Consider the following 27,572-nt stretch of genomic DNA (forward strand, 5'->3'; position numbering starts at 1 on the left):
GGGCTGCCATAACAAAGTGCAACAGACTGGGTGTCTTAAACGACAGAAATTTATTTTCTCACAATTCTGGAAGCTGAAAGTCCGAGAGCCAAGTGTCTGCCTGGTTTGTTTCTTCTGAGGCCTCTCTCGCATGGTCTGTCATCTGTGTGTCTGTGTCCCAATCTCTTCCTCTTATAAGGACATCAGTCACATTGGGTTAAGGTTCACTCAAATGACCTCATTTTAACTTAACTACGTTGACAAATAAAAATGGCAAGTAATAGGATATATTGGAATATATGAGGAAGCCATTTGGTATAAACCTAATTCGGCCTGACCTTGTCTTTCCAAAAGGGCCTGACTGAGGCCATTGAGCATGCATTGTATATCTGCTTTAGAGATTCCCTATGGCAAGAGCAAAAGGCCCTTGAGATAAAGGTGCAACTTCCCTCCTCCTCCCAACGTTGGCGTCTCCTTAAGGATTAAGTATCTTTCCTTAGGCTAGAAACTGATTGCTGCGCCCACCTGTGACCACCCAGCTGGAGACAATAGACTTGCCTCCTGCTATGCCCACCAAGATAGCAGACCACTACCTGCTGTGTCCATCAAGCGCTGTGCCGACAGGGCAATCTTGTGACTATTGTGGGAGGGACATTTCAATCATATGTGAAACACCCTCTTTGAGGGTATATAACCACCCTTATACCCCCACTTTGGAGTGCTCTGTTCCTTTGTGGAAAGACTCTCCTGGGTTATAATCCTAAGATTTAAGCTCAGAATAAACTCACCCAAATTTTCATTTATAGATTGGTTATGGATTATTTTCGTCGACAACATCTTTAAAGACCCGCTCTCCAAATACAGTCACCTTCTGAAGTATTGGGGGTTAGGATTTCAATATATGAATTTGGGGGGGGAAATTGACATAATTCGGCCCATAAGAAACCCCAATAATGATTTGTTCTTTGGATTCTGACCTTCCAGAACACCTCATCTAAACTAATCATTGCACATAAGAAAACAGGTTGGGACAAGACTTGTGATTTACCTAGGATGATACACGAGGCAAAGTTACAGTGCATTGCAAGCACTCGGAATTTAAAATTCCCAGTGTCCTCCCTACACGATGGGGACACACCATGTGGGGGCCACTTGTAGGTTTAGAACTGAGCTTCTCAACCCTGGCTGCTTATTAGGGTGAGCTGGTGTGCTTAAAAATTAATATCAATGCCCAAGCCCCATCTCAAATCAGTTCCGCCAGAAGCTCTGGGGATAGGGCCCGGACAACTGTATATTAAACTCTCCCCAGGGGATTCTAGTGCAGGTTTGCAAATTGGATATTGAATATAGATGCATGAGTGGATACTGAGTGTAGGGCATGGTGTTGTCCACCAACTTACCTTGCCAGGCACTGGGTTTGCACAGAAAGTCTGCTGGTGAATAAGACAGACATGGTCTCTGAACTTTTTGGTCAGTACATGTATTTGAAAAATACTTATTGAGCACCACTTGGCTAACCCCAGAGGAGAGGCAGTGGTTCAAAGAAATAGCATTTATCAAACAGCACGTGCCAGGCACTGCTCCAAAAGTGGTATTTCACCACAGGTACAGTTAATGCCATTTTACAGATGATGAGGAAACCAAGGCTTAGAGTGACAAAGAAACTTGCTTTAGGTCATTGAAACAGTAAGTGGTGGAGCCCGGAGCTCTGGGTGGGCTGGACAAGGCTTCTGGGGGCAGGCAGGAAGTAGCCCCAGGTGCCCCAGGGGCTGGGGACACTGAGGGGCAGCTCCTCCATTCATCTCAGGAGCAGGCTGAGGGGCCCCAGGTGTGTGTAACAGCATTCCAATTTGTTTCCAACCTGGGGGAGGGATTCTTAAAAATACCAGCAGGAGCCATTCAAATGATAATATATACACTAAAGCAGCTTAATCACTTTAGGAAAAACTCTTTAAAACACATTTCGGGACTTAGATGTTGTTCCTGAATGTATAATGGCTCAGAGGAGTTTTATTAGCTCCACAGTCTTTATTTTGATTAACTTGCAAATGAGATTTGTTCCCCCATGCACTGGTCCAGTCCCTCAGATCGTTAATGAAATATGTGAGCTAAGAGTGCTTTTATAATTTGCATCACAATACTTGAGCGCAGAGCAGATGGGAGCTAAATGGAAGCGGGAGTAGGGCAGAACCCAGCTCAGAGCAGCCTGTTCAGAAGCAGCCTGGCTCCTGTGGAATGGGTGGTGGAGGGTCTGGGTGCCTTCTGATCTTGGTGGTCTCCTCCCAGGCCAGCCGAGTGGATCTTCCTCTGTGAGATGGAAAGTGAAGGGCGCTAGTAAGATCCACCGGCCCCCAATCTCTTCTGCCTTCCTTTTGATCACAAAAACACTTTAATTTAGTGGCTCCTGAGTGCCGAGCCACATACTTATTAATGACCTGGAAGTTAATTACTCCTGGGAGTAATTTAAAAATACCTATGCAAACAGGACACAAAGCTGCAGGATTTCAGCGGATGACCTCTGAACTTGAACCTGAGTGAGAGTCTGCACCTGCCCCGGGAATTCTAGAATCATGGAGGGTCCACTGCCAATCATTTCGTGTTAGAACACAGACCTGAGAGATTGGGAGAAAGGCAAGGACTTGCCCACGTGCGCACGGCCAGCGATGGCAGAGCTGGGATGGGGGTGGTTTCTCAGCCTCCTGGTTTCTTTAACTGTGGGATGAGGGTGGGGTGGCAGTTGTGCTGTCAGAGCTTTTCCCTCCCCGGAGCGGTGTGACCTCAGGCAAGTCCCTGCGTGTTTGTCCTTTATGAAATGAGGGTTGAATTAGGCCAGTATTTCTTAAAGCGAGGCCCCGGCCAAGAACGTCTCTAGAGGTGGTGCCCTGCACTGACCTGGGTGAGCCTGAGCCCCCAACCAGTGAGCACCCAGTGTCAGTGGTCTCTCTGTGCGCCTTGTGAAGGCCTGGAGGAGCCAGGGTCTGAGACCCCTGGCAGAAGATTTCAAGTAGGGACGGCCAGCAAACAGCCACTGCGTTTTGTGAGGTTCCCATGCCTGGTCTCGGGTTTTAAGATCCTCTTGTGACTTAGTTTCCTCCAAAGTCAGTTCCTCGCAAACGGGAGGCCCCAATTCTGCGTGCGGACAGGGAGCTTCGGAATTTGGGTGGAGGACAGGGCTGTGGCGAGTTGCCCCCTAGTCTCTAAGATCCAGTACTCCCTGTGCAACTCGACAGCACCAGGAGCCGGGTTTTGGGGTTTGGCCAGAGCCGTTCGCAGGCGCAGGGCCCAGGGCGCCGCAGGACGGCAGGGGGCGCTGTCCGCAAAGCTTTGCTCCCGTGGCCCGACCTGAGGACCGTGAGCGCGCGTGCGCTGGGGCCCCAGGCTCGCACGGCCGGGGCCCCGCCTCTGCGGAGCCGGGCTCGGAGCGGGTGGTCTCGGTCCCGGCGCTGCAGAGCCAGGCCCGGGAGCCCGCGATGCAGGAGGTCCAGGGGCTGCTGCAGCCTGCGCGAGCCTCGCCACCGTGCAGTGTGCTTTGGTAAAAGTTGTTTTATTATTATTATGAAAAGATCTCCTCGTAGGAAATTGGAAAACGTAGAAACAAATCTCCCACGGCCGCTCCCTGCCGAGACGGGTGCTGTTGCCGTGGGGGCGCCAGTTCAGGCTCCTGGGCCTCCACATGGCTATAGGGCTCGGCCTTCTAGCTTGCTGGGGGTCGCTGTGGATGGCTTCTGCCCTCTCAGAGCCCAGGCGTGGCCCCCTGCACCTCTCTGGAGCCCCTTTTTTTTCCCTGAGTAGAGGTGAGGCTTCCCGAGCGGCGGGAGGATCACCCACCGCGCCGGGATGGTGATTGTAAAGAGCTGTACGGCCAACTTGACAGTGATGGTCGCCTGTGCCTGCACCGGGCAGGAGACAGGGGGCGCTCTGACCTTGGGGGAAGGCCCCCCGCCCCGGAACTCCCAAAAGCTCCGTGGACTGGCTGCGGTGGGAGGGATTTGCAGCCTGAGGTCTTACAAGGACCGTGGGGTGGTTTTTTGGTCTCTGGGGGCCTCAATTGGGGGCACAATGGGGTTACTAATACTTGTCCTGGTGGTTGGGGGAGGGGAGTTGTGCAATGAGTGGGAGGATGTGGGGTCTGCTGCTCACCTGGCCTGGCTGTAGCCCGGCAGACCCCGGCTGCACGAGATAGTGACAGCATTGCCCGGGGGATGTCTGGCAGACCCCGGCTGTGTGGGCGCCAAGGGCCAGGCCCGTGGCTGGGGCCCAGACCTGAACTTAGTGCAGTCAAACTGGATAGATGGGGAGCGGGGAGCTGAAAAGGGCGAGACCCCAACCCCTCCAGGCGCTGCCCCGCCCCCAAGCTTTCTTCTGAGTCCTTGGAGCTGGGTACCAGCTCGGCCTTGGATAAGTTCTGAAACCTGTGTAGTTTCTGGTCCTCATTTGGAAGTGGGAGCAGGGTGTTGGGTGGGGGCAGTGCTGGGACCTTGGTCCTACCTGTCTCCCTTTCTTTCCCCACCTTCTCCTCTGGGAGGGCACTGGGATCACCCAGACTTGATAAACTTGCAGGTGCCCTGGCCCTGCTCCGACTAGCGGCTTCTGTAGGTCTGGGTGGCCCAGGAATCCTCCTGGGAAGAACCCTCCTGGGGTCTGGTGGTGGACCCCATGGGCCCCAGCACTGGGCAAGGAGGGGCCAGGGGAGTGGGGTGTGGGGAGGTGCCCACCCTAAGACCCATCAACCCGTACAAGGCGATGTCGAGAGTGAGGGAGGTCAGCGGTTTGGGGGACTCAAGGCAGCACACTGAGTCCATATTTCACCTGGCAGGGCTCCTTGCTCCAGGAAGTGAGGACACTCCGGACTTGGATGGCCTGGGGCCCAGGTCCTAATAATGGTTCACTGGCCTGAGGCCTGGGTTCTAATCCTGGTTCACTTGCCCGAGGCCTGGGTGCTAATCCTGGGGTCACTGACCCAAAGTCTAGGTTCTAATCTTGGGGTCACTTGTTTAAGGCCTAGGTTCTAATCCTGGGTGCACTTGCCCAAGGTCTGGGTTCTACTCCTGGTTCACTTGCCCGAAGCCTGGGTTCTAATCCTGGGGTCACTGGTCTGAGGTCTAGGTTCTAATTTTGGCTCACTTTCCCGAGATCTGGGTTCTAAATCTGGGGTCATTGGCCTGAGGTCTGGGTTCTAATCCTGGGTTCATTTGCTTGAGGCCTGAGTTCTAATCTTGTGGTCACTTGTTCAAGGCCTAGGTTTTAATGCTGGGTTCACTCGCCCAGTGCCTGCCCCTCTCCCCATGGTCTCCATCTGATGAGTGCATGAGTAGGGATAAGGGTCCTGTCCTCTCTTCCCCATGGGGGCAGTTCATGCTTTCGAGTCAGGAACCCCCATGCAGCCCTGCCAGTTGGTAGCTCACGGGGAGGTCAGGCAGCTCTTGGCGTCTTCAGGCAGGAGTTAAGGCTCGACCCCCATGGAGCCTGGGCCCAGATGCCCTGTCTTGCTGTGGAGTTAACCGATACTCCAAACCCCATGCTCATGCCAACAGTTACCCCAAGTTCTCCAACCCAAGAGTGGCTGAGGCTGGTTTGGTAAGCAGGGCCCAGTGGGGGGCTCCCGCCTGTTCTGGAGGCCAAGGGTGGGGCCCAGGTAGCTTCCAGCCCTGGCTCCCACACTTCTATCCAGTTCCTGCTGCAGGAGCTGAGCCCCAACCCCCAGGCAGAGCTGTGACCCCACCCCACCTGGGGCCTTGCCCTCTCTGGAGAGATCTGCTGTTTCATTCCTTACTGGAGCTGGGCTCTCCCGCAGAGGGGAGGGGCCTTGCCTAGTCTGGAGGAATGTCTGCCTCACTGCAGCCCTCTCTGGCTGCTCTCCCTCAAGGTGGGGGAGCCCCTCATGGGGTGTGGGAGCATTGGACTGCAGGAGCAGTGTCTGCCCCCGTTGGCCAGAACTCAGTCTCCCCTCTGCCTGGCCTGGCTGTTTGCGCTTCTCACCTCCAGAGTGCGTTTGTTTGGGTCGACTCGCCCCCTGCCAACAGCCAGCCCAAGGCCTGTCTGCGGCAGCCAGACAGGGCCCCGCCTGTGGCCAGCCACTTTTCCAGAGGAAAATGGGGCCCCACAGGAGCCCCCACACGCCCTGATCGCAGCTTTGAAGGTGGAAGCCGGGAGGCGAAGTCAAAATTGCATGAAGGGTAAACAGCTGAGGACCCAGTCTGGCCTGGTCGGGATCCCGGCTGGCTACAAAGAGACACTGTGAGGGATCCCCTTGGAGCAGAAGAGGCCCATTCAGTTCTCCCAGAACGGGATTTGCCTGCTAATTAGGTTGGGAGGACCAGGACCATAATGGTGGGTGGGCTGCAGGAAAGGATGGGATGGGTGGGGGAGCTAGTGACCCTGTTGGGGAAGAGCCTACTGGCTCTGACCGGCTAGAACCAAAAGTCCAAACCTGGTGCTGCAGACCAGCTGCTCCAGAACCATGCAGGGAGCTCATTAAAAATGGTGATGCGTCTGCTCTGTCTCAGACCTCTCTGTTGAGACGACAAAACCAGCACTGGGTGGGGGGCTTAGCATATGCTAGACCCCTGCCTGGTGCTTTAAGGTGACCAGGCCTTCTGCACCATTGCCCCTCAGCATCTTCCTGCATGTGAATGGGAACGGGGACAGAGAATGGGAGCCCTCCAGCTCTGGGTGAGGGTCTGGGCCAGGAGGAACCTCCAAGTGGTCTTGTTCCTTTACTCAGTGCATCGTGCAAATATTTTCACGTTCTGCACCCTGTCGTGAGAAAGGGTGTGTGAAGCACCAGATTCTTTCATTTCCTCTCACAGCCAGATGGTGCTGTCATCCTCCCCATTCCAGAGGTGAGAAGACGGGCTCCATGAGGTTCACTGACTTACAAAGGCCACACCGTGCTGGGGCTGGGTCACTCCCCACCATTCTGCCTTCTGGGGGTGGACAGGCCTGGGCACATGATGTTGTGAAAAGCTCCCTGTGATTTGACTGGGCAGCCCTGTGGAGAGCCACGGTCCAGGTAACTTCTTGCTGCTACTTCACATGGCCTCACTGCATGTGGGACATGCTTCAGGGCTTCCCAGGGCTCTGGGTCGGGGAGGTAAGGGAGATTCCCCTAAAAGTGCTGATGGATAGCAGGAAGACAAGCCTCAGGGAGGACCTGGCTTTCTGGGAAAGGAGCCCACTTCTGTAGAGGGACGTCCACTCATGTACAGGGTCCTCTGGTGTCCCATGTGGCAGTGGTGGCAGCTGAGAGTCATTTCTAGACCCTTCTGGAGATGCTGCTATTCCTGTGACAGCACCAGCTTGCTTGCTTAAAAATGGTCTGAATGGGGGCTGGCCCGGTGGTATAGTGGTTAAGTTCACGTGCTCCACTTTGGCGGCCTGGGGTTCGTATTTTCGGATCCTGGGTACGGACCTAGCACTGCTCTTCCAGCCCCACTGTGGCAGTGTCCCACGGAAAACAGAGGAAGATGGGCACAGATGTTAGCTCAGGGCCAATCTTCCTCACACACACACACACACACACAAATGGTCTGAATGAATCTTGGTGGGCATCCAGTGGGCTCACTCCAGCTCACCTGACTTTGTGCCCACCCTCTGGGCCGGGCTGGGAGGCTGGCACCCAGCAGGCATCGTTCAGCTTGTTTGGAGTGTGGTAAATGGATCCCGAAGGTGGGACTGAACAGGGTGGCCAGCTGCCTGCTGCTGGAGTTAGGGCCCGGGGCTGAGCAGGGCGTGGCAGGGGCAGAGCGAGGGTGAGTGCTGCTCAAACCGGGCCGAGGGGGTCCTGGGTGACTCCCTGCAATACACTCGTGGGTCTGCAGCAGGGTGTCTTGGTGGCCGGGTGCGGGGCAGCCATGAGTCGCTGACCACAGACACAAGCCTGGGGCTCAGTGGCTCTGATGGCTGGGTCAGCACTTGGTCTTCGGTGCTCCCTGACCTGCACAGCCGCACATCCAGGCCCCAGCCCCTCCCTGCCCCGTTGCTGATTTGGGTTGCAGAGGGAGGCTTGGGGACATCCCTGCAACAGGCTTCTCACCCTCCTGGGCACCGTGACTTCCTGTGTGAATTAGCCTGTGAACGGGAGCTGTGATTCCCATTATTCTCTCTCAGGGCTCAGAAGAATGTGCTGGGACAGGTGAAAAACGGGACAAGTTTGCTTAGCCAGCAGCCTGTTCCCAAAGCAGTGCACAATTTGCATTGAAAAATGGCTTTCTGTTGCTTAGGCTGTCCCTTGAGTCCTGGTAGGCTTCCGGCTGGAGGCCAGAGAGGGAACTTGGCTGGGGGCTGTGAGGCTGGCCGGAGCCCAGGAAGGCCCCTGCAGGTGTTCCAGTCTCCAGGGAATCTGACATCCGTGCTGGTTCCTACCTCTGCTCTGGTTTTGAATGAAGGATCAGTGGACTGATGGAATCGAAGATAAGAGAATGTGGAAATAAATGTGACTTCTTCGGCTCTGTAAGATCTTACTCTTGAAACTAGAGACTGAATTTCAGAGCTGCAAGAGGTGAAGAGCCCTAGGCGGCCCCCTGGTTGACGGAGAGCTGAGACTTGCTCAGGGACACACAGCAGGTTAGTGGCGGGAGCTTCCTTTGGAGTTGGAAATCAGAGCCAAGCGGCCTGGTTCGTGTCTGCTTTCTTTTAGACCCAGACCCTTATGTGCTGATGACATGTTCACTTGACATGATGAAATAGGAAAGAAATTGTCTAGTTTTCTACTGCGGTGTAGCAAATTACCACAAACTTAGTAGATTAACACACATGCCTTCATTATCTCGTCATTTCCATGGGTCAGGAATCGGCATGGCTTAGCTGGGTCCCCTGCTCAGGTGTTGGCAGCCTGTGTTCCTTTCAAGAGCTGGGCGCCTCTTCCAAGCTCACGGGATTGTTGGCAGAATTCAGCTCCTTCTGGTGGTAGGACTGAGGTCCCCGCTTTCTTGCTGGCTGTCGGCTGAGGCCACTCTCAGCCCCTAGAGGCTGGCAGTGCCTTGCCACGCAGCCCCCTCACACAGTGCAGCAGCTCACTTCTTCAGGGCCAGCTGGAGGGTTTCCCGCTCTGGTCTGCTAAGACATAATGCAGTGTGATCAAGTGAATCAGCTGAGGGACGAGCCCACACCTTTGCCATATTCTGTTGGCTAGGAGCAAGGGACAGGTTCCACCTGGACTCAGGAGAGGGCAGTAGACCAGGGTGTGTCTCCCAACATAGAGAAGGAGGTCTGTACAGAGAAAGCGTGAGAGAGCACACAGGAGGTCAGGGTTTCCAGGTAAGGAGGTACATTGACTTGAGGCATACTGCCCACCCCCCCACCTGCGTTTAAACTGTGCTTATGACTAACTGCATTATTTGGCTAATATGGGTGCTGATTTGGCTGTGCTGAGATATGACACTGGACCTGATACTGCTGCTGAATTTCAGGAGCCTGAAAATAATGGAAAGGTTGATTTCCGCTCTGTGGCCCCTCTTCCTGGAAGAACAGCCAAGGCTCTGTGTGCTGAGTTGGCCTCCTCACCCTGGGAGAGGATCAACAGTTTCTTTGTATATCCAGGGCCCCCCTCAAGACAGGCCCCCTCAGCCCCTCTTTGGGTCTGCAGAAGCAAGGACAATGGGCGTCAGGGCAGGAGGCCGTGTGCGCTTTGAGGGAAGGGCTGGGGTTTGGTTACTGTGATTGGCAGAGACTGGTGCCCTGGCACCCCCAGATGGGAGAGTGGCTGCACAGATGTTGGGGGTGGGCATGAGGCTGGATACCCGGGGCTGTGACAGCAGGAGCAGCAGCTAGAGGCCCCGTGGCCAAGCTCATGGTCAACGTAGCAAAGGCCCAGTGGAGTAAGCTGACCAAGGACAGGGCTTCTCTGCCATGGGCCCTGGGTTCATGTAGAACCAAGTCTTTGAGCGGCAGAGGGAGGCCCTAATGTTACTAATTCTGGATGTCTGGCCAACCCTGGGGAGCGGGGTGTTGAAAAAAACCCTAAGCAACCCAAGTTTGAGTGCTGAGTAGAAACGTTTTACTGTCAAGTGGGGAGTCCAGTCTAGACCAGAGATCAGGCTGGGGGGTGGGTTTGGGAGAAGAAACATAAGGTAGGTCTTCCAAAACCCAAAGACCTTGAACTGTCTGTCCCTTTTCAGGATCGTGAGGCTTCCGAGTGATGGCTGGCCGTGACATGGGCTGGCCAGAGGGGCCCGCTGCCTGGCTGAGGTGCATTCCTGGGCTTATGGTGCCCAGCTAACTCAGCTGTGCGTGCAACCTGCCCTAGTGGGGACTGTGGCACTCAACCAGGTCTGCCCCGGGGTGGCCAAGTGACCTGGCCAGGTTGGGATTTGTCAGCGGCCTTAGCTAGATTTAATTTTAAGAAAAATTATCAAAGGAGATATTTCTCGAATCTGAGTGTCATGGAGCAAAGCTGTGCTTGTTACATAAATAAAATGCTATTCGTGGCTGGCAGCTGCTTTGTAAGGTCTGCAGAGTGAGTTCCTGCGCCTTGGGTGGACCTACATGGTCAGAGGGGTCCAGGGTTTTATTATATCTGTTTTCCAGACGAGGAAGCTGAGATCCTGACCAATAAAATGAGCAGCACCAACTTCACAGGACTTCAGTGGCAGAGCTGGGGCAGTGTCCCCTGAGTCTGCCCATCTGCGAATCTGGTGGTCCTCAGGCTCCGGAGTGCCCTCGAGACCCGTGGGAGCATCTACGGCTCCTGCACGCCCCGCGCAGGGCGGGTCCACTGCGTGCATCTTTGTAGCAGCCTTCCCAGGTGCTTCTGATGCGCAGCAGAGTTGAGAATGCCTGGAGCGAGGTTTCAGTGCTCAAACCCAGCAGCTTTGCTCAGTGATGAGACGAAGAGAAGCATCATCCACCACTTGAGTACTGAGTGATTTCATCTAGGACAACTGTTCACAGATTTCTTTTCCTCGGACTGAGTCAGACCATGCAGGTATGACTACCTATGTGTTCCATGCTGACCCACTGCCCACACTGAGAGTTCAGAATCCACAAGTCAGCAAACTTTATTGGGCACCTGCTGAGTGTGAGGCAGGGTGTGCTGAGTTGGACACCACAGACAGCCCTCCAGAGGCCAGGAAGCTCCCCTTAGCTCTGCATAGTCTATTTGTTCTCGTAAGAGGCGCCCATCAGGGCAAAGTGGAGGAGGCTTCTGGGTGCTTTAAGGGACACAGAGAGCGACAGGTTCAGGGTTGCTGTGGGAGTGGGATGCCTGCTGCCTCCTGCAGTTTTGATCTCAGTAGGGGCTTGTCTTTGCCACCCCTTGGCTGCCTGTCCTGGCTCTGACATCACTGGCCTTATGACTTGGGTCGCTGCCTGACCTTCCCACCTGCAGTGGGAGGAGGAGCTGGGGCGCCAGGGGAGGAGCATGGAGGAGCTGAGGTGCCAGGGCAGGAGCACGGAGGAGCTGGGGCGTCAGGGGAGGAGCACAGAGGAGCTGGGGTGTCAGGGGAGGAGCACGGAGGAGCTGGGGCGTCGGGGAGGAGCACGGAGGAGCTGGGGCGTCGGGGAGGAGCACGGAGGAGCTGGGGCGTCGGGGAGGAGCACGGAGGAGCTGGGGCGTCAGGGGAGGAACACGGAGGAGCTGGGGCGTCAGGGGAGGAGCACGGAGGAGCTGGGGCGTCAGCGGAGGAGCACAGAGGAGCTGGGGTGTCAGAGCAGGAGCATAGAGGAGCTGGGCCCTTTAAATGGGGCATTATAGCCCATGCAGTAGTGTGACCGGCAACGGAAGGGGCTCGGGCCCAGAGGCTTGGCGGTGGGATGTGGGTGCTTCTCCCTGGCCCCAGAGTGGGCAGAGTTGATTGAAGGCAGGGACAGCTGCCATCCTGACTAAAGGGCACAACGGTATCACAGAAAATAAGCTTAATTGGCAAAATGTAATTGGATTCCAGGAGAGAAATGAGCGGCCTCTCCACACCTCCTCTGGCAGTGCCTGGGTTAGAAAGTCACATTCAGGAAGGGCTCAGCTTTGCACACAGTGTGGGAAGGATTGGTCCCTTCTCTGCACTTGACAAATAAACGTGAACACATGTATCAAGAATGTCAATCGGAAGGTACCAAGTTATCTGCCTTCGTGGGTGCCTGCTGCTTCTCTGGCCCTTAGAGTTGAGCACGTGCCCTGAGCTACAGGACACCCAGGTTTGGTCCCCAAGTGGTGCACATCCACATGCTCCCTCCACATCCGTGAGGTGAGGTTGTTGACGCTGCTCTCTGAGATGGTGACTTGGAAGCGAAGGGCCTGGGAAAGAAGCTGGATCAGACCCTTGGCTCTCGCTGGTGTCTGGCTCCTCGGGAAGGCTGCGGCTCTCTGCAAGGCTCTCGTCCGCCTCGTTCCTTTGAAACGGTGTTTGTGTTGGGCTAGGACTCCGGCCACCCTCGGAAAGGCCAGGGGCGTGACTATACATGCAGCACCTGGGATGTTTGATACTTACAGGGACAAGCCCCTCTCCCCTCGCCCCTTGGCAGATCTCGCATATGTTAGGATGCTGTCTGCCAGCTCCCGTCCCTGAGATCTCTGCCGACAACTGGCAAACTGTTGGGGAGACGAGAGAGTGATGACTAAACCTTTTGGGAGTTTCACACCCCGGATGCGTCCTCGGTGTCTGAAAGGCTGACAAGTGACCTCCTTGCTCAGCTACGGGATGTTCCGTGACGCCAGGCAGGCAGCATGCACGTGGCTCAGCTCGGCCCCAAGCTCGCCCTGGCTGCCGCTTCCCCTGCCCCATGAGGGGGTCTGCTCTGAGCGGACTAGGGAGCGAGGGAAACCCGACTCCATTACACATGCTTGTTTTTCTGATACAGTAATATATGCTGACTGAGAAACGCTTAATACAGAAAAGATGCACAGGCGGGCAGAAAAATCACGCATAACCCCTCTCTCAGAGAGAACCCCTGAGGATGTGTGAGCACCTTTCTTTCTGGGCTTCCTGTCTATACCCTCACATAACCGTTCCTGCCACAATCGCGGCACCGTGGGTAACAGTGTCTGGGAAGGCAGAGGTGAATTTACCGACTGTGTTCCCCTCAAGAGTCTTGTCTGTGGTCTCCCTGAATTTTGCAGATGGAGAGCAGGTGGTGCCCAGCTTGTGGGGGGGCATGAATCTTGAGACTCCAGAGAGGAGGTGTATAAGGAGCCAAGGCCTTTTGGGAAGACGCTGGGCACCAACTGCCCGGTCCCAGTGCCCCAAAATACCAGGTAGGGAGAGCTGTCGAGTGGTTCACTATGGCCCCCGTCTGCTTCTAGGGTCAGAGTAGGCTCACAATGTCTCTATCAGAAACCTGTCTTGAGGAAAGGGGGCTTCTAGGCTGGGGAACTGGGCTCCACACCGGGGCAGAGTGTCCCTGTGGCCCCCCTGTGGTCACTCTTGTCCTCTAGGACAGTGCTGCAGTGTCCTGGGTGGCCCCCAGGTCTCCAAGGGTAGTGGACATCCGTATGTGGTGGACGCATTCTCCAGAATTCCCTTCCCTACATGGTTTCAGGTTAGTGTGAACCACAGAGATGTTTTGCTGAGATTTCGAAGGCAGGAGTGAAGTAGCAGCCATATTCTCTCACACGTGGGAGACTGGAGCAGGGCACAAGGCACTGTGGCAGCTCACAGACCTCGCTGCTCACCAGCAGGCTCACCTCGCTGACCTGGGGCCGCAGCTCCTCCAGCTCCGGCTGGCTCTCCTCCTTCAGCCTCTGCAGCTCCTGGGCTGGGGGTGTGTTTGGCTGCACGATGAACAGCCCCAGAGTCAGGACACCCCCATCATCCAAGTTGGTTCCAGTCCATCCTTGTGGGCTCTGCTCATCTTGTTTTTCCTGACTTCCCCCACTTCACACCCACTTTCCCTTCTCGGCTGCCCACTTCAGGCTGTGGCACCAGACAGAGAAGGGACAGCCTCCCAGAGACGGTTTAATCAGCTCTCACAACTGGGCAACACAAAACCCTATAATAAATCATATATATATGTGTACATTATTTATATATATGTATTTATATAATCATATAATTTTGTGATAAGAAATTGTTATATTATTTATTATACAATTCTCACATCCAATTCTTGCCTGGGAAGTGACCAGGCTGTAGTCACACTGCTCCAGACGCCGGCTCAGCCCTGGCCATGAGGCACCACAGTCTGCTGAGGACATGCTCCCCACTTCAGGGAAGAAGCAGGATGGGGAGGGCGCTCCCCACCACCATCTCACCCCACTGTTGCTTCTCCGTTTCTTCAAAACGGTCAGCTCACAGGGCCAGAGCTGGGCCTTGGGCCAATCGCCACGGACACTTGGCTGATTCAGAAGGGAGGAGGGTGAGTCCCGGGTGGAAGAATGGGGAGACAAAAGCTCAGAAAGGAAAGGGTGCCAGGAGGGGAGCTCTCGAAGACTAAAGAGCCCCCATGTGGTCTTCACCCCAGGGGAGGGCACAGCGTTGGGATGCTGCCTGGTGCCAGCAGCTGGGCTCTCTGAGGCACGCACAGCAGCCTGGCAGGTAGCACTGTCCCCTGGCCCCTGGAGACCCCAGGCACCAGGGCAGAGTGAGGTCAGAGCCGCAGACTACTGAGGCCCATCTGGAGGGGTTTTGTGCTTGAGAGAAAACTCAGGAATACCTTCTGTGCACAACATGCAGGGGCTGAGGGGCTGGGAAAGACCCCCACCTCACAACCCTCAAGGTGGTGCCCAGAGCTGGGGCTGGAGCACACGCCACCTTCTTGAAGCCGAATAATAAAAAAGAGTTCCTTTATACCCAGGTTCACAAGGCTGTGACATCACATGGGACCCGGGGGGGTTGGGAATAAAGGGGCTCCCTGTCCTTGAGCCCCATTGGGTAGGCCCTCTGGATTTAAGGGCTAAGGGATTAGAGACTTCGAACAGAGATGGAGTCACCCACCTTCTTGCAGAAGTCACCTGACAGCTCTTCCAACACACGGCCTCCTGTCCCAAAGGCTGCAGCAAGGATCGTGGAGAGCCTTGCCCCCAGACCCCCACCTCGCCGTCTGGCTCCCGTGCTGCAATCTGGGAAGAAGTTATAGATGTGACATCTTTATTAATATTGCCTTCGGGAGAAAGCAGGAGGCGAGCCAAGAGGCCTGGGACGAACTCGCTCTGCCTCTACAGAAAGCCCGGTGGAGGGACTCCGAGGGGACCAGAAGGGAAAGGGCCTTAGATCTCAGTGGCAGAGCCCGTGTAGGGGACACCTGTGGGGAAAAGAGTCGGTCCACTCACTTGCTAAAGGTGCCTGGGTATGGCCCTTGGCCCCTGGCTCTCATCTCCCTGGAATCAACTAGCACCAGCCCTGCCACACTGGGCCCCAGTGTCCAGGTATTTGGTGATTGATCGCTGGGCTCAGCACTGTTGAGGGGCTGTAGGAGGGCGATGATGCGTAGTTTGAGATCCACTAGAGATTGCTGCGGGGCAGGCAATGCCGAAGTCCAAGGTTGCCTGTTCGTGGAATCTGGTCAAAGAATGCAGCTGGAATGGGCCCGGAGGCCCGGGCCGGTAGAAGGCTCAGGGATGATGGAGGGGAGGTGTGTCATGCAGACTCTGCTGTGGACCAAAGCTTTTGGGGCCACCCCATACGTAAGCTTCCCTGGACCCTGAGAAGTCCCTGTGTCAGGAGTGCCCTGTCAGCCGTAGTCAGATCCCGTGGCAGCTGGTGGTAGAGCCCTGCTTCGTGGCCTGGTCCTCAGCAGCCCAAGGCGTGGGGGTGTGGCTGGATTCCACGTGCAGTAGCAGTGCGGGCTCAGAAGACAAGCTCCCGTGTGCCTCAGCCAGCATCCTCTCAGGGACAGGTGTGCCCCTTCCTGTCCCCCTCATCCCAATTCCTCCAGCAGCAGGGAAGACCCAGCAGGAGTGAGCCTCAGCCTGGGCTCAGGAGACACCCTGGGCCTGCTGATGTGCGGGTGGCCACCAAAAACTGGTCAGAACTGTGGCCTCTGCCACACGCCAGGGCTCCTGCTGTGACGGATCGAGTCAGCTCAGCTACCCACAGTCCTCCCTCAGAGTGACGTGGATATTGTTCAAGTGAAGCGCACCCCAACCTGCCTGGTGCCTTCCACACCTGACAGCCCCCAGACTCCCCAGGTCACCACTCATGGACCAGCACCCCGAAGTCCAGATGACTAGGTTGAAAGAAGAGAGAAGGTCCAGTCTTCATCCTCACACCTTGCTCCAGCCCTGAGGAGGGGGCAATGCTGAAGGACTTTCTGCACAAACAAAAGATCTCAGCTTCTTGCAGACAGGGCGACTTCCGACATCGCACTCCTTCTTAAAGCCCAGAACCTGGGGCCTCAGATGATGCGCAACCCTTCCTCACAGTGCTTGGGGACAGCCCAGGGCTCTCACCTGATCTGCACGAGTGATCTATAGATAAAAGGAGCAGACCAGGTGGGCAGGAGCTCCCAGAGCAGTGGCTGGAGGCTGAGGGCTTGCTTGCCACTCGCCGTTAGCTCACATAAGCTCTGGAAGCTTCTTGTTATAGCAAGTAGCCTCTCAATTTCCCATTCTGGAAGAAGGATCTGGACTGTTTTGGTAAGGTGAGCACTAGGAATGATGAGTGACTGGTTTTGATAACAGTATTAACACTAGGAGGATGCACAATGTTCGCCTCAAATGATAAGAAGCTCAGGGTCTCACTTTGAGTCAACCCTCACTACATTCCAGGTTAGAGGAAGAAAGGAGGCAGTGAGTGGTGGTTCAGCTACGTGACTTGTTCGTGGTCACACGCTAGTGAGTGCAGAGTCACAAGCAAAGGCCAGCTGCCTCGACTCTACCCAGAGCGCTCTCCCCTCAGGACTGCCTGCCTCCACCTGGACAAGGAAGTGGGTTTACCCCATAGGGGAATACACAGATCTTCAGGCTGCCAAGCCCCACCCTGTCCCTCGGTACCTGACTTTTCAGGCCCAACTGTATGCCCTGCCTCCGCCCACCCAGGGCCCCCTTTCTTCACCAGGGCCTTTAGCATCTCAGCGTGTGGCTTCTCCCTTTCAGGGTCCCTCTTCTGCCAGACCAGCTGTAGCACGTGCACAGGCCCCCAATTCTCCCTGGAAGGAGAGTTTCATGCCCGGCACTCCAGGAACGGGCATAACAGGTCCAACTCCAGAGCAGAAGTCTCACAACCTCCCTGGGCCCTCAGGGCCACTGGCCTGGGCTGAGGTTTCTGCACACACCTCCCCTCGCCCCCTTCTGACACAGTTGTGGAAACCCCCAAAGGCTCTTTGTCCTCTCCCTCAGTCCTGAGGGGGAGCTCGGTGAACTCAACCTACCCAGCACCTGCTCTTCCCTTTGTCACCCTGAGCTTGCCCCAGGAAGGGACACGGCAATGCCATGGGAGGGAACAGTACACCAGTGCCCAGGCAGCTGCTCTGTTGACCCAGGGGGTAGTTTGCATCTCAAAGACCCCAGACAAGGAGATTCTCCAGTCTTGGGGCTTCTTGTCCCACAGGGAACCTTTCCACATAGATGCATGCGACTACGCTTTTCTTAGAAAGGGTCCTCAAGCCAACCATGATGTTCTTAAGTGACATAGGACCCAAAATAATTTAGACTGATTCTAGTAGGATACCCCATGGTGTTACACAGGAAGTGTCCAGGCGCCAGCAGGGGGAATTATCTTTAGGTGGGACTCACAGCAGGAAGTGGCCCTCCCTCCCAGGAGGGTTTCATGGCAGAGGAGCAGCATAGGATGTAGGGTCAGACAAAGCTAGAGCGCATCCTGCCTCCATCCTTCCAAGCTGCGTTGCTTTTGGCAAGATGCAGACCTTCTTTGTACCTCAGTTTCCTCCCTGAAACTGGGCACGAATCTCGTCCATGCGATAGCGTTGTGATGAGTAAGAAAAGGCACTTGGGATGCTCACCGCAGACCTCGCGAGCCTCCAGCGCCTCCAGCGCTCACTTAGTGAAGGCCTGGGCAATGGAGACTGGTTAGCAGTGGACCGGGGCGTTTAAAGAGGGGACAGATGTTGCTTCAAAACTGAGCATCTCAATAGTCGAGCAATAAAACTGCCCACAGCCTAGTCATTTTGCTTCTAGAAATCCATCCCAGGAAAACAACCTAGGATGCAGTCAAAATTCTGCGTGCAAATATGCTTTTACAGCGTAACTTGCAAAGTGGAGAATGGGAAATAGCCTAAATACCAAACAATAGGAGCATGGCTAAAAAAAACTATGGGAAATCTTCATTCTGGATGGTTAGACATTAAAGATCAGGCTCTCAAAGAATACTAATGACGAGGGAAAATGTCCACAAAAAGCATTAAGTGGGGCGCAGAATTGTGTCACCGGGACCCAGACTGAACCTAAGCTTGTCTAACGCTGGGGTTGGGGCCTGGGCAGGCTGGGGTGCATCCTGGTTGCAGGCAGCCATTTGACCACGATGCAGAGGGTGCCCTCTGGGGTGATGCGGAGAGGCACAGTGGACCTGGGACCGGGGTCCGCCTGACAGGCTAGTGGGACAAGCCAGCAGGAATCTGATCACATGTCCTGGGAAAGAAGCCTGGCAGACTCTGTCCCGGGCTCCGTGCTCGGCGCCTTGACTGTGTTTGTTCATTTAATCCTACATTGCTTGGAGACTACTCTACCGAGGGGAAAAAACCCAGTTCAAACCAGCCTAAGCTTGAAAGGAGGCTGACTGGCTCCTCTAACCGAAAGGTTCAGCAGGAGATTTAGCTTCACGCCCAGCTGGATGCGGGAGCTGGAAGGTGTCTCCAGTGCCGGGTCCTTTCGTGGATGCGCCCACGGATGAAGTCATTTGCCCGGGGTTGAGAAGTGAGTGCCGGCGCTGAGCATGGAGCCAGGGTCTCCCGTTTCAAGTCCTGTCGCAGGCTCTCTGCATGGGGACCAAGCCTGTGATGCTGGCTGCAAATGAAACCCGTGTTTTAGACCTGGCTCCTCATTTGCCTGAGATCACACAGTCAGCAAGTTTCTTGACCTTCCTACGTCTCGGTTCTCTGGGGAAAATAATCATTCTTCTCTCATAGGGTTTTTGTGAGGATAAAATATAATTCTATAGAGCACATAATAAATGTTGGCTATGTGGTAGCTGTTACTATTAGTGATACCAATAGGGCAGAACCCCAGATCTCAGAGCCTCCAAGGATGTGCACTGTGGCCCCAGGACGCCTCTGCTTCCTGCCTGCCATGCTCAGGCCTCTTTGTTCCTCTCTGTCAGCCAAGCCCCACTCATTATACTGGGCCTGACTCAGCTATCACCACCTCCAGGAAGCCCTCTTTGACTGTACCAGGCAGAGCTGGCTGCTTCTTTCCCGTGTTGGCACCTCCCTCGCCTCTCAGGAGGGTGGACATGGACGTGTGGGTGGAAGGAGCCTGATATTACCCTCCTCAGATCTGGGTTGGAATCCTGGGCCCATCACTTACCAGTATGTGGTCTCAGGGCTGTTCTCCACCTGATCTGTTACCTGTGACATAGGGTTGACGATGACAAGCTCTCTCTCAAGGTGCCCTGAGGCCTGAATGGGATCACTCTCTGGAAGCCCTGCCCCCGGATCTCGCAGATGTTAGGTTCTTGGTAAATGGTAACTGCATACAAGGAAAACAGAAATCTCACAGTTACTTGGGACTGATGGATCAAAGCACCAAGTATGTCTGCTTTGGGCTGGAATCACGTCAGTGTGAGGGCTTAGCTCCCACACATTGGACCCTAGTTACGGCCACCTTTGATGAGCAAAAATGGGACATCAGATCAATTGCTATGAAGCATGTGGGTTGATTGAAACAATACGGTGGTTAGCGGGAGTGAATATATTCCCGGGGTCCTTGGTGCTGTTGGGGGGCTCAGAGGCCGTGCCTCCAATGATTTTTCTGTCTACTGGGGCTATGTTTAAACGGTGGTGGTGGCAGTGGGCTCCCCAGGCCCCGGGAATCTGGTTACGATGCTGTGTGCCCCACCCCCAGTCTGTGGAGGTGAGGGTCCCCCAGAGCTCAGCCCAGGGCTGTGTGGTAACAAGGTGGGGAGGCCCCACCCCTGCACGGTGGGGTGAATGCTGCCCGGTCCCCCGCCTCTGAGCCTCCATCTCAGGGCGCTTGTGCTGACCTGCTTCTTTGCCCCCATTGTCTGGGTGGCCAGCCTCATAAGCTGAGTGTTGTCCTGAGGTTGTCCCGGGTCCATAAATGCCTTATAAAAATCGCTGGGGAACAAGAATACTCTATGTTGGATCCTCCAGCCCAGGCCATTAAGTCTGTCCCAACACAGGGCTGGGGCCTGTGGGGGCCCGGCTTGCAGGCTCTGTGTAAGACCCTAATTAGGGATCCTGTGCCCCTGGCTCTGGCACTGTGATCCCCTCGGGCCAGCCCTGCTGGGCTCTGCCCTCAGTCCTGGCAGACTCTCGGGCTCCTGGGGCTGGAGGCCAGAGGGCTCTGATTTATATTGTTTAATACCTTCTACCCATTTTTCCTGTTCAGTTCCCCTCCTGTCTCTAATTCCCATCCTCGGAAGTGACATTCTCCCACCAGCTTCTGCTTTTCTCTCTGTTTTGCCAGTTTCCTTGGTCTCATCCTCAGCTTGAAACCCTAATTCCTAGAGAAGGGGCTTTACCATGACATAGGGTGACCTGGGGATCTTGGTGGGTGGGGCTGGACCTCTGATGCTCAGGACAGGTGTTTGCCGGGTGGGAGTGTCCAAGGGGGCTGGAGAGGACAGGAAGCAGCCTGGGCGGGGGTTGGGCAGGGAAGGGGGTGCTGAGTCTTCCTTCTTTCAGGGTTGGACCCAGACGTGGAGGGGAGGATGGTAGGTGTGGAGGAAAGAGTCCAGACCCTGTTGCTAAGGTTTGGCGTCCAGAGCTGACCCTCTGCTTTCTGGCTGTGTGACCATGGCCATGTGCCTACCCTCTCTGAGTCTGTTTCCTTATCTTGAATTGGGCGGAATATCAAAAATCTCTTCTGCTTGCCTCACAGGGCTGTTCTAAGGGCCAGCTGTGATGAGGGGTAGGGGCAGGTCTGGCTTCATGGCGTGTGACCCGTGCAGGCATGCAGGACCCCAACTCAGAGGACCTCATGCTTGGTTTAATGCTCTCCTGTTGCTGTCTTGAAATTCTTAGTCGTTTGGAACAAGGGCCTGCATTTTCATTTTGCACTGGGCCCTGCAAATTACGTCGCCACTCCTGGCTAAGAGAATGCTTTACGGACTGCAGGGTGCTCTCCAGACGGAAGGCCAGGGTGGCTGGAGCCAAGTGAGCAAGAGAGATGGTAGTCAGAGATCGGGGCTAGCAGTAATGCTGTGGTGTGTATGAGGGGTGGCTGAGGACAGCATAGGGCCCTGGGGGCCCTTGTAAGAGGTTTGGCCCTACTCACAGAGAAAGAGGAAGGCAAAGGAAGGTTCGATGAGAAGAGTGATGTTGTCTGACCTAAAGTATAGAAAGATCAACTTAGCTGCTGTGTTGGGAAGAGACTCCAAGGGTAGAAGCAGGAAGACGAGTCAGGCGGAACCTGGGGAAAGATGCTGGAGACGGAGACTCGGCTGGGAGCTGTGGGGGTGGAGGAGGGGTGGCATCAGCATATATTCTCAAGGCCGAGCTGACAGGACCTGTAAGGGACTAGCTGTCAGCCAGGGGTCTGGCTGGAGGACCAGAAGGATGGAGCCGTTATCCGCTGGGAAAGGCGCTGGGGGAGCATGTCTCGGGGGAGATTGCGAGTTCAATTTCGGCAGGCTGGGTGTGAAATGTCCTGGTAGAAAAGTCTCTAAAGAGAGCCGCTGACAGTTCTCCTTCCATACCCCTCCTTCCATACCCCCTGCCACTCAGCCGTTTTTCCTCCCCCTCATCCCTGGTCCTTGAATTAGGGCTGGTCTTGTAACTTGCTTTGATCAGTAGGGTGTGGGGAAAGGATGCCATGTCGGTTCCGGGACTCACCTGGAAGAGGCCTTACGGCTTCTTCTTTTGCTGTCTTGGAACCCAGCTGCAATATAGTAAGGAAGCCGAGAGAGACCACTGGAGGGCAGGCCCATGGAGGACAGCTGAGGCCAACAAGCAGATCAACTAACCGCCAGGCATGTGAGGAAAGCCTTCTCCCACGGTCCAGCCTCGGCTGAGGTCCAGGAGGAATGCAGCTGTGGGAGGGACTCCAGCCGACACCACAGGGAGTGGAAGAGCCGCCCCGAGGAGCCCTGCCCCAACCCCTGCCCAGCAGCATCCTGAGAAACAACCTGTTGTTCTTTTGGGCCACTAGGTTTTGGGGTGTTTGTTATGCAGCAGTGATAACTGACACAGATATCTGTTAGACGTCCAAGTGGAAATGTGTTCAGGAGGCAGCTGGATATGTGAGCCTGAAGTTCAGGAGAGAGATCCAGTCTGGAATGTCAGTTTCAGAACTTTTGCCATACAGATGAAATTAAAATCTTGAAACTGGATGAGATTAACAAGATTCAGTGTGGAGAGAGAAGAAAAGAGACCAAGGACCAAGCCCCAGTGGCCTTGGGGTCTTTGAGTGGGAGATGAGGAGGGGCCAGCCCAGGGGAGAGAAGGGGAGAGCCGCTGGACACGCACGTGCTGGCCTCTCCAGGCCAGGCTGACTAGCACCCAGCACCTCGACCTCCCTCCCACTCTCTTCGCTGGTGATGTTTGTTCTAACATGACTTCTCCTTTCTGGTGTCTCATGTGAACACAAATTCATTCAGCTGAGAATGTCAACTGTCCTTCTGGGCCTCATCCATTCCTGCCTTCTCTGGGTTGGGGTCCCAGCGAGCATTCCCTCTCATCCTCCTCCATCTCAGCCCAGGGCTTGCTGAGGACTCTGCATCCTGAGCCCCAGGCAGAGTTCTTGTCCTCTGTTGGCCCCACCGTGGTGGGGGGAGGCAGGTCCCTCCGAGGAGCTGACCCGCTCAGCTGTGCCCTAGCTGGGAATACCGTGTCTCCCCTCTCTCCAGCAGGAGCTGCCAGGCCCCCAAAGCAGGTAGGAACCCGCTTCCCTTGTCTAAACACACCCTCCTACAGCAGGCTCAGTGGCACAGAGCTGGGCATGGGATACACTGGTAATTGAGCCCAGAGCTTTGGCCTAGTGTTCGTGGAAGCAGGTGATGCAGGATTGCAGCATCATGGGGAGAGCGTCCTGGCAGAGGGACAGCCTAGGAGAAGGCCCCGAGGTCAGAGAGAGAAGAAGGAGGTTTAGAAGAGAAGATGGGGGGCGGTGTCCACAAGGTCTCTCCCTCTGCCCTCCTTCCATCAAGCCCTTCCTTCTCCCCTAGATTCCACAGGCAGTTCCTTGGCACCTCTGCTGTGGGAGGCGCACCAGTCCTGTCCAAAGGCCCTCACTGCTCAGACTGTCACCCCCAAAAAGGTAATAATTGCCGACAAGGCAAACGAACATCATTCCCCCGACCGTGCCCTTCCACAAGCTTCTGGCCTTTTGCTGCTGCTGCCGCCGCCGGGGGTATGTGTTCACCCCCAGAGTCCAAGCAGCCTTGGGAATCCCTGAAATGCAGGACGGGCATTTCTGTTCTCTCATTTTACGATCATCTGAGCTGAAATCTAATTAACAAGAAATAACGCTCAGCAGTCATTCAGACAGCAGCTGAGACTGTGGCTGTCATCTGGGCCATCCTTCCAGGACTCCAGGGCTAGGACCCCAGAGGCCTTTGGGTCCCACCCTCAGTGTGTGCTGGGCTTCCTGGGGGCTTTGCTGAGAGGTGATGTGGGCAGGGTGTGGAACACCCGACCTCCCCAGTCGGCCCTCACCAGATACAGAATCTGCCAGCACCTTGACCTTGGACTTCCCAGGCTCCAGAACCGTGAGAAATAAATGTCTGTTGTTTATGAGCCACCTAGTCAGTGGCATTCTGTTATAGCAGCCAGAATGGGCTAGGACAACTTAAAACACACTCACACACACGCACACTCCCCTTTTCCATTCCTGAGCGATGGGCCCTACGACTCTTTGTCCAGTGAATACTCTGTGCTGAGCGCCCTTCTCCGTGTCTCCTGGTGGCCTGGCAGGCACATCTATGGGACACATCTGCAAAAGCCACACCCCTGTGTCCCATGGTGGTGCACACACTTAGTGGGTACTCCTGCCTGGCTGGCTGCAGTCCTGCAGCCGTCTGTCCTCCTAGCCGAGTCGGCGACAAGCTCCTTCTGCAAGCTCACAGCTGCCCTTCCTTTTGCCTGACCTCCGATTTTCTGCAGATCAGATGCCTGGGAGGCGGTGTCTGGTTCTGGTTTGGTCTCTGGCGATGGGAAGTAGAGATCTCCTCACGTCCTCCTCAGCCGGCAGGCGCTCTCTGCGTTAATTGCCTGTTCACACCTTTGCTCATTTTCCGGAGGGGCTGACCCTCTTTCACATGCTGATTTGTAGGCGTTAGTTGTATAATTTGCATACTTGATTCCTTCTCAGTTTCAGACATTGAAGACAAGCTTCCCGTCTGTCACTCAGCTGTTCAATTTGTCTGTGGTATTACTTACCACATAGAAAACTTTCATTTTGATGAAGTCCAATCTGTCGTTTTTCTTCTCATAGTTTGTTCTTTTGCATCTTGTTAAGCCACTCTTCCCGACTTTGAGCCTATAAAGCTTTTTCACTTTTCTTTTATTAGCTTTATAATTTAATTTACATATTTTAGTCCTTAAACTGTTTGGAATGTGTCTGTATATTATATTATCACGTGATATTATATACATATATACTATTTTCATTTTTATGTTCTTGTCTTTATTTGCAATATGAAGACTTTCTAAATACCGCTGACAGCTGCATCTAAAGAACGTTAGTGTTGTTTATTTTCTTTCTTCATAACCTGTACTGAGAATCTAAAATCTCTCTCTGTGTCTGAAGGAAGTCAATATCCAGAGCAAATATTTTTCTTTCTACTTCCTTTTGTTTCTTACTTTCCTGATGCTGTCTTGTTGGCATCGAGCGGCAATTGTTTGTCCCGGGTAGTTCTCCTTGGCGTTTTGAGAAGCCGCCGGCTCCAGGAGGCTACCCTCCCTCTGAAGCAGCCGGTTACTTGCTTGCTCAACTAACTCAGTGTAAGGATTTCAAGAACCTGCTTTTCGTTTAGAATCTGCTTCTTTCCACCACTCTCCCACGCAGGGGAAGTTTGGTTACATAAGCGCTCAATGTGCACTAAACACTGAAAAATATCACGACTGTATGTTGGAATTATCAGACAGGCTGCAATACCCAGACTAAAGGTTGTCAAATGGGCAACCTGATGTTTAGGGGGTAAATGTGGCCCCGAATCAAGCTGTGGACCGGACACTGGGCCGGGGGCTCTCCATTTGGAGTATAGTCTGTACACCGTAGGAGCCAAGATCTTCGCACAGCAAGCTAACAGCTAAGGCATCATTTCCTCAATAATTCATCTTTTCCTCTCTGATTTTTGATGCCACTTCCATCATTTTGGTATGGTTCTGGAATTGCTATCCTGTTTCTTTGATCCTCTCATCTCTTCCTTTGCCAATACCACTTCTTTGATCTTTTAGCCGTTCATGAATCTTTATTTTTCCTATGAATTTTTGAGTCAATTTGTAAAGTTCCTGAAAATACATTGCTGTGATTTGATTGGATTGTCTTTAACTTACAGATGAGCTTGAGGAAAACTGGCGTTGGCAATGTTCAGTAGTGCCACCTGAGAGTAGGGCACAGCGCTCCATTTTCTCACATGTTGTTTTGTGCCTTTAGTAGATTCGAGATCGTCTCTATAGAGATCCTGTGCATCCTCGCTTAGGCTGACTCCTAGATGCTTTCTATTTTTGTTGCTATGATAAATGCTATTGTAGTTTTGGCTATATTTTTCCAGTGAGTTTTGCTGGAACGGAGGGACGCTATGCCTTCTCGTGCGTTGATTATGTGTCTGGGACCACACTGGACTCTGATTCGTTCTAATAGTCTGTCTGTCGGTTCTGTCGGGTTTTTACTTTCATGGCTATTGATTTATTCAATTTTTCTATTTTCTCTTGAGCCAGTTTTGGCACTGTGTTTTTCTTCCCCCCAGAAATGTATCTATTTAACCTGTTTTTAAGTGTCAGCTTGTGGTTGTGAATAATATCCCTTAAATATTTAATCTAAAAATATTTGTTATATCTGAGTTGTTCCCTGTTTTCATTTTATATATTTGTATTTGATTTGTATTTTGATAGTGTGTCTGTTTTGTTCTCAACTTTTTTCTCTTTTTTGTTCTCAATTTTGTTGTCTTTCTTACTGCCTTGGGTTGACTTGTTGCTCTTTGTCTGGCCCCTTGAGCTAAACTAATTTCCTTTCATTTTTTCTTGTTGGTAATTAATATATTAAAGGCTTTGAATTTTGCTCTAAGGATGACTTCAGCCACTATCCATGAATTTTTTTTTTTTTTTTTTAAAGATTTTTTTATTTTTTCCTTTTTTCTCCCCAAAGCCCCCCGGTACATAGTTGTGTATTCTTCGTTGTGGGTTCTTCTAGTTGTGGCATGTGGGACGCTGCCTCAGCGTGGTCTGACGAGCAGTGCCATGTCCGCGCCCAGGATTCGAACCAACGAAACACTGGGCCGCCTGCAGCGGAGCGCGCGAACTTAACCACTCGGCCACGGGGCCAGCCCCACTATCCATGAATTTTTACTGTAGATGTTCATCGCGATTCAGCTTTTTTTGGTAACTTTAGCTACTCAGTATTCAGTATTCTGAATGATTATCATTTTCCCTCTCCTTGTTAACTCTCATTTTTAAAGTGGTGGGTCTCTTAAACTTTCAGCCTTTTAAAAAGTTATCCGTGGGATCAGCCAGGTGGTGCAGCGGTTAAGTTCGCACGTTCCGCTTCGGTGGCTCAGGGTTCGCCGGTTTGGATCCTGGGTATGGACATGGCACTGTGTGGCATGCCATGCTGTGGTAGGATCCCACATATAAAGTAGAAGAAGATGGGCATGGATGTTAGCTCAGGGCCAGTCTTCCTCAGAAAAAAGAGGAGGATTGGCAGTAGTTAGCTCAGGGCTAATCTTCCTCAAAAAAAAAAAGTTATCCTTGGCTTGAAAACGACGTGCTAGAAGGTATAGCCAACCCAGAGTGGGAGAGGCGGTGGGAGGCAGAGTGGTGCCAGCATCATGAGACCCCCGAGGCCTGACGGTCAAGGCTCCTCTCCCCATGTTCCCGTCTGTGGAGGGTTTTCTGTCTCTTGCAGCAGAACAACTGCACAGTCTGGGGTTGGGGGAATGCTGTTGCTCGGTGAGTCTGCATGTGCTTGGACCAGCAGCTGGGCCCAGGGCAGCCCACCAGGTCAGGGCAGGGCCAGGCTGGGCAGAGCCTGCAGGGAGACAGGTGGAGCAGAATGCAGCTCACGCAGGACAGGTGGCAGAGTTCTTCCACGTGTGGGCAGGAGGGCGGAGGGCCATAACCTCCGGAGTGAAGCTCACCCAAGGAGAGCTTATATATTGGTAACAATAACAATAACAACAATGACAATAGCAGCTAAAGCCTCTTCGTGAGGCTACTTCTGGGCCAACCTCTGTTCTAAGGTCTTTACAAGTATTACCTCATTTCATCTCCACAACAATTCACACCACAGGTGATGCTATAAGTTTTCTAATTATTTGGCCTTGAAAGACAAGGTAATGATGCTCCTGGCCCTCAATATGCTGCATGCTGTTTAGGAATCCAGCTTGTATCAGAAAGCCTAACCCAAACTGGCTTCAACAAAACATATTTTC

The 27,572-nt window shown here is 53.8% G+C and overlaps 1 long non-coding RNA gene across 1 annotated transcript in view; it reads left to right on the forward strand.

The window, feature by feature from the left end:
• The first annotated feature begins 3,372 nt into the window (after positions 1-3,372).
• Positions 3,373-27,572, forward strand: part of LOC139075828 (uncharacterized) — a 73,692-nt gene continuing 49,492 nt past the window's right edge. Inside the window, exons 1-2 of the long non-coding RNA XR_011526728.1 lie at positions 3,373-3,511; positions 10,507-10,903. This is a non-coding gene — a long non-coding RNA (uncharacterized lncRNA). The remainder of the gene's footprint in view (positions 3,512-10,506; positions 10,904-27,572) is intronic.

Source organism: Equus przewalskii, chromosome 1 (assembly GCF_037783145.1).
Source record: "Equus przewalskii isolate Varuska chromosome 1, EquPr2, whole genome shotgun sequence".
NCBI lineage: Eukaryota > Metazoa > Chordata > Mammalia > Perissodactyla > Equidae > Equus > Equus przewalskii.